The sequence below is a fragment of the Kogia breviceps genome, chromosome 8 (genome assembly GCF_026419965.1).
Source record: "Kogia breviceps isolate mKogBre1 chromosome 8, mKogBre1 haplotype 1, whole genome shotgun sequence".
In the NCBI taxonomy this organism is placed as follows: Eukaryota; Metazoa; Chordata; class Mammalia; order Artiodactyla; family Physeteridae; genus Kogia; species Kogia breviceps.
Window position 1 is genome coordinate 71140792 of NC_081317.1, and position 10307 is coordinate 71151098.

Sequence of the window (10307 nt, forward strand, 5' to 3'; positions counted from 1 at the left end):
GTGCAGCCTTTTCTAACCAAAACACACAGTAATTAATAACTCCTTCAAAAGGTTTAGGATTCTTATACTGTACGGACCTGGAATTAGTTCCTTTAACAGAGTTTACCTCAGCCCTGGGTGTAGATCTATGAACCTGTTGGACTCCCTACACTCAGAGAATTTTACTTTTTGCCCAAGACACATCTTGAGCCCAGACTAAGACATCTTCAACTGTCTCACATTTACATTAACAGGTAACCTCCCCGGAGCTCAAAGAACATGAGTTTTGTTGTCACTGTTTTCTTTTCTATGGTTTTTCTTTATCCTGGTTTGCACAGTGCATGCAGACATCTGTACAATTAACTTTCATCTACTTAAGAGTTACAAGTCAGTAGACTTGGCTTATCTTTTCCAAAAGCACTAGAACTGGCCTCAGTACACAGTCCAGTGTATGAAAACACGTAATCAAGTTCCAGTTACGGCATTCTCTATAGTATTCCCAGATGCTCCCTGTCATTTGGCAAATCTATAATGTAATAAATATTGATGGTTCCCTTACATGTGGTGTTAAGATTTGCTCAGCCAAATGTGTTTTTTTCTGCACTGTCTTTTAAAAATGTGTTGCTAAAGTTGTTGTCCTGAAATTTGTTTGTACTCTGGCAGCTTTATTTAAATGTCAACCAGATGCAGAATTTCACTATAGTGTTTTCCTTTTTTTTTTTTAATTTGTCCCTGTGGCTTGTTGTGTTTTAAGACATTTTTAAAAAGTCTTTCTAACATGTCTGTTCCTGACTGAAGATAAAACATTTAAAATATCAATGAACGTTTTATGGCTGAGTAATATTCCATTTTATATATGTGCCACATCTTCTTTATCCATTCATCTGTCGATGGACACCTAGGTTGCTTCCATGTCCTGGCTATTGTAAATAGAGCTGCAATGAACATTTTGGTACGTAACTCTTTTTGAATTATGGTTTTCTCAGGGTATATGCCCAGTAGTGGGATTGCTGGGTCGTATGGTAGTTCTATTTGTAGTTTTTTTTAAGGAACCTCCATACTGTTCTCCATAGTGGCTGTATCAATTTACAATCCCACCAGCAGTGTAAGAGTGTTCCATTTTCTCCACACCCTCTCCAGCATTTATTGTTTCTAGATTTGGCATGGACATATATACACTACCAAACATAAAATAGATAGCCAGTGGGAAGCAGCCGCATAGCACGGGGAGATCAGCTAGGTGGTTTGTGACCACCTAGAGGGGTGGGATAGGGGGGGTGGGAGGGAGGGAGATGCAAGAGGGAAGAGATATGGGAACATATGTATATGTATAACTGATTCACTTTGTTGTAAAGCAGAAACTAACACACCATTGTAAAGCAATTATACTGCAATAAAGATGTTAAAAAACAAAACAAAAAAATCAATGAACTTCTTCAATTAACACGTTTTGATTTTCCTTTCTGGCTACAAGATCACGGTTTCTGAATTTCAAATGGTTTTCAAGTCAAGACACAAGTAGAGTAACTGCCTCATTGAGTGTGGCTTAATGTTACTGTAATGGTGACTTCTGCACCACAGAAGGGAGCTGTCACTCACAACATTTTCCCCTCCTCTTCCAGTTACACACATGCTTCCATTCAAAGCCCTGTTTTCTCTCCTTTCCAAAAATATTATCCTTCTGGGGAGAAATTTTTCATGCATAAACTCAGCTCAATCAGTGACTTTTTCAAACAAAATTTGAGAAAACCAATTCTTAATTATTTTAGGGAGGTAACATATACACTAATTTTTATTTTTTTATTTTATTACTTTTTTTATTTTTATTGGGCTATAGGGGATGGGTTGGGAAATATCTCTGTAAGTTATGCCCTCCTAGGGAAATGTCCATTCTAATTTTCCTGGGATAGCTTTCGGAGCTTTTTCTTTTTCTTGGAGCTGCTGCTCTTGCTGGCAGCAGCCTCTTCAGGTCCACTGCTGAGAGGCTCCTCTCCTTGGAAGAGAATTTCCTCTTTTTCTTGGGGACCCTCTTGTTTCCCGACTCTTCAGGGTCACTATCTGGTTCCTCTTTGGGGAAAGATTTCTTCCTCTTGGTAAGACTTCCACTGCCAGCTGTCTCTTCAAGATCACTACTAACCAGCTCCTCCTTGGAAAAAGATTTCTTTTTGGGGGGTTTGGAGACAGATGGGTCTTCCATTCCATTCTCCTGAGGAGCCTCCTGGGGCTTTTGCTTTTTCTTCTTTTTGGGTCTTTGACCTGTCTCCTCACATTCCTCCGGGGTACTACTGCTGTTTTCTGAAGACGCCAGGGCAATCGCAGCCAGCCTTTTCTTTTCCTTCTTCAAGCGTTTCTTCTCCTGTTTCTCCAGATTCCTAGTAATCTCAGCAGCCGCTTCCTCTGCCTGAACCATTGCCTCCTTCATGACATCCAGATTCTTTTGTGGAATCTCTCCAGTCTCATAGAAGGACAGCCGCTCCTCAACTTGTTCTCGAAGCTTCTCCCCAAATACACTGGTAGGTACCTCAGAGAAGCAATCAATTCGTGAGGCAATACTGCATTTGTTTGCCAGGTATCGGGAGATGCGGCCTACACTAATTTTTAAACCTAGCTTTGAGCATGTTGATAATTAAAAATTTAAAGAGAAAAACCCATGCATTTAGCCTGTGATGAGAAAGACTCTTGAGTCTTTTGGAAGTTACCAAACACTTAGTAAAAGCAAAAGTGTTTTTATAACCATTTTACATTACAGATTCTACAGCAGGACAGAATGATTTCTATTTTTCTAAAGTTCCAAAATTACGAGCATTCAGTGCTACATGAGTACACACATTTGGTAGGATCTGATGGTAATTCTGTTATCACTGCTACAGAAAATGTTTTCGTTGGTCTTTTAAAACAACTACTCGATTTAAAAACCAAAGCAAAGGAAAAATAGCAAAAAGCTTTTAACAACTCCTCTATTTAAAAAAAAAAGCAAAAGAAACTGATTATTCTGTATAGTACACAGAAGAACAAAATAAGTTTCAGGATATTTAGAATATTCACTTAAAAATCTACATTGTCTATACATTTTCTGGGAGGATATTAAGTGTGGAATTTTATCTAGAAATGTTGATAAATTTACATCATAATGGGATTCACCCTAGTTTGTTTTTGTCCGTGTGTCTGTAAAGCATTATAGTTTTATTAACCAAATTTCTCATACTTGATACAAATTAGAAATAGAATTTAAAAGCTTTCTAAACGTATAATTTAGCTTTTACCTCTGTTGTAAAATTAGTTTCTCTAAAAACTATAAAACTAATTAAACTGATATGAAAAATTCAAAGTCTGTGCTGCCTGGTTTAGGAAAGGAGACAACTCAGTAGAACCAACCATTTCATTTCTATTTCTTGTTAACTGCTTGCACATCTTGAAATGAAAACAGCCAGAATAGGCTACTTTTAAATTACTCAATAATTACAATATTCTAACGAAAGAATTTGGGATTTACCATGTGCAATTCAGGAGTGACAGGTGAGGGATTTTTCATGCGATGTTGCTTGCTTTATGCTGCTGTGTTATTTGATAACCATCCCCAGGGACCTGGGTCCCCGTCCTATCTTCAGTTTGAATCTCATCCAATCAAGAGACAATTAATCTCAATCTGAGTCAGCCCTACTAAGTTTCAGTAGAGCCATGCTGAAATTTGGGGCAGCCACTTACAGAAAACCCAGAATGGAGCGGAAAGCTACACGTAATAGCTTTCATTGTACCATTCATTGCCTCTGGGAAAGCACATCTTAATGGGCTTTAAAAGGCATTTCTATGAATGCATTTTTTTCACTTTTACTTAGGTTCAAAACATTGAAGGAGCTTCCTTCCTCTGTAGGCAATGAGGTTTTTTTTTTTTAATTCAACTGTCAATGAAATTATAAGAAGAATTATAAGTCCATATTTGATGGCTCTCCAAGATTCCAAGTCATAATGAGATCATTCTAATGTGTTTGAGAAGTTAAATTCACATCCATCACATAGGCTGTTAGCAAAAGAACACCCAGAAGACAGTAGAGGCAACAAGCTAAGTAATTCTGAGACTGAAACTGCTCTGCATCGATCAGTTGGGTTTGGGGAAGGGGGAGAAGGCCATGTCTCCAAACAGAAATGAGCAGATAATTCTTACAGGCATAAGCAGCAATCCATTGACCTGACAGGGCCTCAGAGATGAGCAAAACCTTTGTCTGACTCTGACAAGTGTCAGAGTGGTACACCTGGCCAGTGAAGCAGTTTCTAAGCAAAACCCACTTGTAAGCACTGTGGTAAGACAGCCGAAGCAGTTTATAAGAGAGAGTCCTCATCACCATCTCTGGGCTCGTGGCACTGGGGATAGGCAGGGGATGGTAACTATCTTGATAAACAAGCAGCTTGATGTAATGAATCTTTATAAAACATTAAAATTAAGGCTCATAATGGTTTGGTTCTTTTTCCTGGACGCGTTGCACGGCTTGTGGGATCTTAGTTCCCTGACCGGGGATTGAATCGGCGCCCTTGTCAGTGAAAGCATATAGTCCTACCCACTGGACCGCCAGGGGATTCCCCTGCAATGTTTATTTTTTTAATATTCATAAAAGCCCTGGACCCAAGTCTCCAGCCCTCTGCAAACTAATTTTGAAACTGCAGTTGAGAAAAGTTTTACACAGCTAAGTCTCACCCTTATTATCTAGGGTCAATGAGCTATGAAATGACCAAAAAACTAACGGTTAATATAAGAAAAATAAAATGGTACAATAGGCCTGGATAATCCCCATGCTCTCTAACCAGCCTCTGTGTAATCAAGAGTCTATTTTCAAGGCCAGCCTTCCTGTCTGGTGTGTGGCTCAGTCTCCCATGCCCTCAGCCTGGCCTGTCTCCACAGCCTCCTCTGTTGGCAAGCCTCTCCAAATTCAGTCCTCCTTCACATCAGCAGGTGCATCATCTGAAGACATCACTGTGGTCCATCCTCCAACTATATCACTCCCTGCTCAGTGCCCCAGGCCAGTGCCACCAGCCCTAACTCTCATCCAGCATGCAAAGCCATCCACAACCTCAATTTCCGCTTCTGTCTATGAGAATACACCCACACTGGGCTGCCCAATACCCTCTATTGTACCCGCAGGTCTTTACTGACACCTCCTCTCTATCTGTCCACTGCTACCAGCCCCTCAGTACTCCACCAATCACAATCCACCATCTCTTAAGGATTGGTTCACATTTTATGAAACCTTCTCTGCCTACCCCATCCTTTGACCTCTGATTTATCTCAATATCTATGCTCTTTATACTCTAACTTGTATTTTTAGTTATTTTTATATTGTTTTATTTACTTTTTATCATTTTGGTAAGTCATTTTTCTAAATCTAGGCTGCAGGCTCCTTAAGAATAGGGACCATATCTTAAAACTCGTGTTCCCAATATCACCTAGAACAACACCTTAAAGAAGATACGTGGTCAGTGGATATTTGCTGATTAAATGGTTAGGTCACTAGTTTGTGAGTGGAAAATAAAGGTCTTTCATTCATTAATATAACAGACGCCTATTGAGTAGTTATGTGTTAAGCCCAGTTCTAAGCTCTGGAGACACAGCAGTGAACAAAACAGACAAAATCCCCTGGCCTTATGGAAGGAAGAAAGACAATTACAAACATATAAGAAAGTATATAATATGTAAGATGGTGATAAGTGCCATGAATTTAAAAAAAAAAAAAAAAAAAGTCCTCTCAAAATTCATATATTGAAGCGCTAACCCCCAATGTGACTGTACTTGGAGACAAGGATTTAGGAGGTGATGAAGGTTAAATGAGATCATGAGGGTAGGGTCCTAGCTGATAGGATTGGTAGACTTATAAGAAGTGAGATTGAACACCGTCTCTCTGCACACATGCTCTGAGGAACACAGCGAGGACAGAGGGAGAAGGTGGCTGTCTGCAAACCAGGACGAGAGCCCTCACCAGAACTTAACCATTCTGGCACCCTGATCAAGGACTTCCAGACTCCAGAAATGTGAGAAAATGAATGTCTGTTGTTTAAGTAAAAACAAAACAAAACAAAACAAAACAAAACCCTAAGTAAGAGGAATAAGGAGTATCTGGAAGGGGTGCTATTTTATACAGAGTGGCTTCACTGATAAGGGATATTTGAACAGAGACCTAAAGAGGTGTTGCGGGCTTCCCTGGTGGCGCAGTGGTTGAGAATCCGCCTGCCGATGCAGGGGACACGGGTTCGAGCCCCGGTCCGGGAGGATCCCACATGCCACGGAGCGGCTGGGCCCGTGAGCCATGGCCGCTGAGCCTGCGCGTCCGGAGCCTCTGCTCCGCAACGGGAGAGGCCACAACAGTGAGAGGCCCGCGTACCACAAAAAAAAAAAAAAAAGAGGTGTTGCTATCTGATGGAAGAACATTCCAGCCAGAGAAAATGACAAAGGCCCTGAGGTAGGAACGTGCTTGGCGTGTTCAATGAACTAGAAGCGGCACAAATGCATCTGTATCAGAGTAAGGGAGACAGTGATGGTGAACAAGTGTTTGAGAAGTGGGGAGGGACAGATCATATAGAACCTAGAGGACCTGGGCTTTCACTCTGAGGAAGATGGGGAACTTAAATAAACAGAAGTGTAAAGCATTAAAGCAGTTTGTGTCATTTAAGCATGAATGCCAGTGTCTAAAATCAGACCAATACTCAGGCTATTTGTGTAAAATAAAGTCACTGCTACATTTATAGAGCACCAACCTAAGGCCAGGTGCATTAACAGATTATCTAATTAATTTCTCTGAGTTGAGCAATATGTCCATTTTGTAGACATACAGAGTTTAAGAAACTTTCCCATGGTCCCACATCTGATCAATTATCGGTGGGCCTAGAATTCAACTCCAGATAGATCTAACTCCAGAGCCCATTCCTTTAACCATTGTTGGTGGAAACTGCAGAAGTCTCAAATATACATTATACTTGAATACAGATGACTTGTATATAAATGGTCAACATCATCTATATGAGTGCTTTCAGTATTGCTAACATTTGAGAATCTGGATATAGACTCTTGGCAAGTGATGCTACATAAACAAATGATAAATTAACTGCCAATAACATTATTACTAGCAATTCTCTCATGGAACTACAGTGCATGGAGGCTTGAGAGCTAGAGTCCACTACTTTGAACTCCTCAGCATCCAGGCCCCAGCATCCTGTTACTGAATGAAGCCTCTCCATTAGCCTCAACAACACCCAAAGGGGCAAATACTGCACCTATCCCGACGGAAGAAGCTCTCAACTTCCAGAATAGATGGAAACCACCTGCGAAATTTCGGCTTTCCCTCATCCCCAAAAAAGTGCCCAGGCCAGCACCCTTGCAGGTGCTGAATCAGCAACCAGGCACTTTTATGGCCATCAAAATTAAGAATCACTGACCCAGGGTCTCAAATAGTCTGTTAGATCCATGATATCCAGGGACTTGGTCCAGCTCTGACTTAGTAACTGAAAGGCTTACTTGGCAAATATCTAGCCAACAAATTTCCTTTTTTTCTATCTCAGAATCATAAAACATGTGTCAGTCAGATGCACTTCTAGACTCTGGATTTGGACCTGCATATGTAAAAGGAGGAGCTATTGAGGGGTACTCTAACGAGCAAAAAGTGTGCAGGAAGTGTTGTTACTACAAAGAGAGAGACCCACTGGCCCAGTGGATCCTCGAACCAGAAAGCAGCGGTGGGCACAGGCAGGATGGCAAATGGGCTTCAGTTCTAGAACCAACTCAGATTGCCAGTTTGCAGCTGCCAAGAGCGTTGCACCCAGCAAAGGAGTCTGAGGCTGGGCAGCAAAGAGCAGAATTCAATTAGCGGTGACTACCACGGATGTGCAGATGAAACAGCACACTTTATAAGAGAGTTAAGTGGGAGAATATCGTGTTAGAGAAAGACATCCTACTTGATCCAAAAAAGAAATGGAATTGCAAGAAACATCAAAATTGATATTTAGCAGGTAAAAATCTATCTAGTCTCTACTTAACCATCGGAATGTTCAAAATGAGATCTCAACAGAAAAAGCCCAGTATTTATAACATTATTTATTAACTTCCCTAATAATGCTAATATTTAAAAGGAAGCATACATTTAATTTACCAGGTGGTTTATCAAGCTATCACAGTTAATGAAGTTCTATTTTAGGGTAATCCTGAAAAGTCATCAACAGTTGGCTAATGTACAACTGTGCTGACACTACTCTTCTTCCTAATCGAATGGTTTATTTAACTGCTGTCTACTGCTTCCTTTATGAGCTTTTAGCTTCTTCCTGTGATTTTTCTTGAGCCTGACAATGTGACATTGTTCGTTTGTTTTTGTCTTTTTTTCCCAAGGTTTATGTTGACTTGTATTATTCTCATAATGTGCCTACTTGTTCAACACTTAAATAAGCAAATCCCTAGGCTAAGAACATGTGAAAAAGAATTTATCATCTACCAACAACCTGATCTTTAAAAATATTTAGGCAGGGAGGGCTTCCCTGGTGGCACAGTGGTTGAGAATCCGCCTGCCGATGCAGGAGACACGGGTTCGTGCCCTGGTCCGGGAAGATCCCACATGCCGCGGAGCAACTAAGCCCGTGAGCCATGGCCACTAGGCCTGCGCGTCCGGAGCCTGTGCTCTGCAACGGGAGAGGCCACAACAGTGAGAGGCCCGCATACCGCAAAAAAAAAAAAAAAAAAAAAAAAAAATTTAGGCAGGGAGAGGCACAAACAAACTAATTTTAGGTCATCTTTCTCTCTCCATGCAATACAACTCTTAAAGTTACTTTTGCTTTCCCTCCTATTTTTATGGAGCAATTTCTGACATATAATTTTTTAAATATTACAATATCCTAGATTATGCAGTTATTTTCTATTTCATGGAACTATTAAGTATATGTATATATCACGTATATATATATATATGTATGTGATTTCATGGAACTCAAGTGCATATAATATCTCACATTATGCATAACTATTACTTTTTGCACATTACATGTTAGACATACTTCAACATAAAAGATTTGCTGACTCTGGAAAGATAACAAAGAACATCTCGTGATAATGTATGCTTATGCAAATATCTCCTCTAATTATGCTACAGAATGATAAATATATTAAATTGAGAGCTGGCATCATTTGCTCATGATTTTCAAACATACTTTAGCTTACGAACCTTTCTGCAAAAGAAAGCACCCTACAAGGCCGCAACATGAAACAGTTAAATTCTGAGCTACCCGCATTGAAACAGGAATGGGGACCCTGTGTGTCTCTTCTTCTCCACGTCCCCCAGCCCAGCCCAGCGTGGCAGTCCCTAAATCACGGAAACTGAGGAAAGGGAGGCTTAGCGGGATGCTATATTATGCAGGATTTGTTTGCTGAGCATTTCAACACCAGACTACAAATGCTTTATCATGTTTCCTTTGGATCAGTCACCCCTTTATGAGAGGCTTCTAAAGCAGGAATTATTTTATGAGGCTCCACCATGATGGGCTTTGAACATGCCCTTCATTTTATTTCTTTGAATAATTTATTTTTTTAAGTTTACATCCAAAGTCACTTAAATTAATGAGAATAATGTCATTAGAGAATAATGATCACAAGATGTGATAAGGTGATGGACGCCTATTATATTAACTTCAGCTTCTGTTTCCATAACTTGTTTTGACTATAAGACACCCAGAAACTCCTGATCCATTCAGACAGGTAGCTGCAAAGAGTAATTTTTAGAACTTTTTAATTGAGGGAGAATTTATATACAGTGAAATGCATAAGCATTAAGTGTACAATCCAATGATTTTTTTTATAAAGGTGTGCACCCGTGTAACTAACACCCCAATCAAGATATAGATGCCTATCTGTGTGGCTGACTTTGGGGTGAGGGATAAATGCTTTCGGCAGTGTGCGGGTAAGCCAGTTTTCAGTCAGAAAATCATCCCGAGAGGCCTGCTTAAGAGCTGTGAACCAGGCAGGGCCCCAAATCCCAGTCTGAACAGTAGCCCAAGGTGTTAGAGAAACAGTCCCAGGCGGGCACAGCTGGGTAGCCCCACCCCAGCTCTGTGAACTCAGGCACCATCCCTGAAGCCGAAACACCAAAAGGGGACAGTGGGCACGGCAGTTACAGTGATGCACGGCGGCATTCTGTATGCGGTGGGGCAGCCCTAGCCCAGGGAGAAGGGGCCGGAGCTCCTTTTCCCAACGTGTGCTCTCCTTGAGTCAACAGTGAAGTTGTTATGGGACTGTAACCTGAGCCGGGTAATGTGTGCAGGATCTGTGGCTTTCTTGTGTCCCTGCTATGTTCATTAGTATTAGGAGC

At 40.8% G+C, this 10307-nt stretch overlaps 1 pseudogene; it reads right to left on the reverse strand.

The window, feature by feature from the left end:
- Window positions 1-1800: 1800 nt before the first annotated feature.
- On the reverse strand, window positions 1801-2561 carry LOC131761978 (nucleolar protein 56 pseudogene; annotated as a pseudogene).
- Between the last annotated feature and the right edge of the window lie 7746 nt (window positions 2562-10307).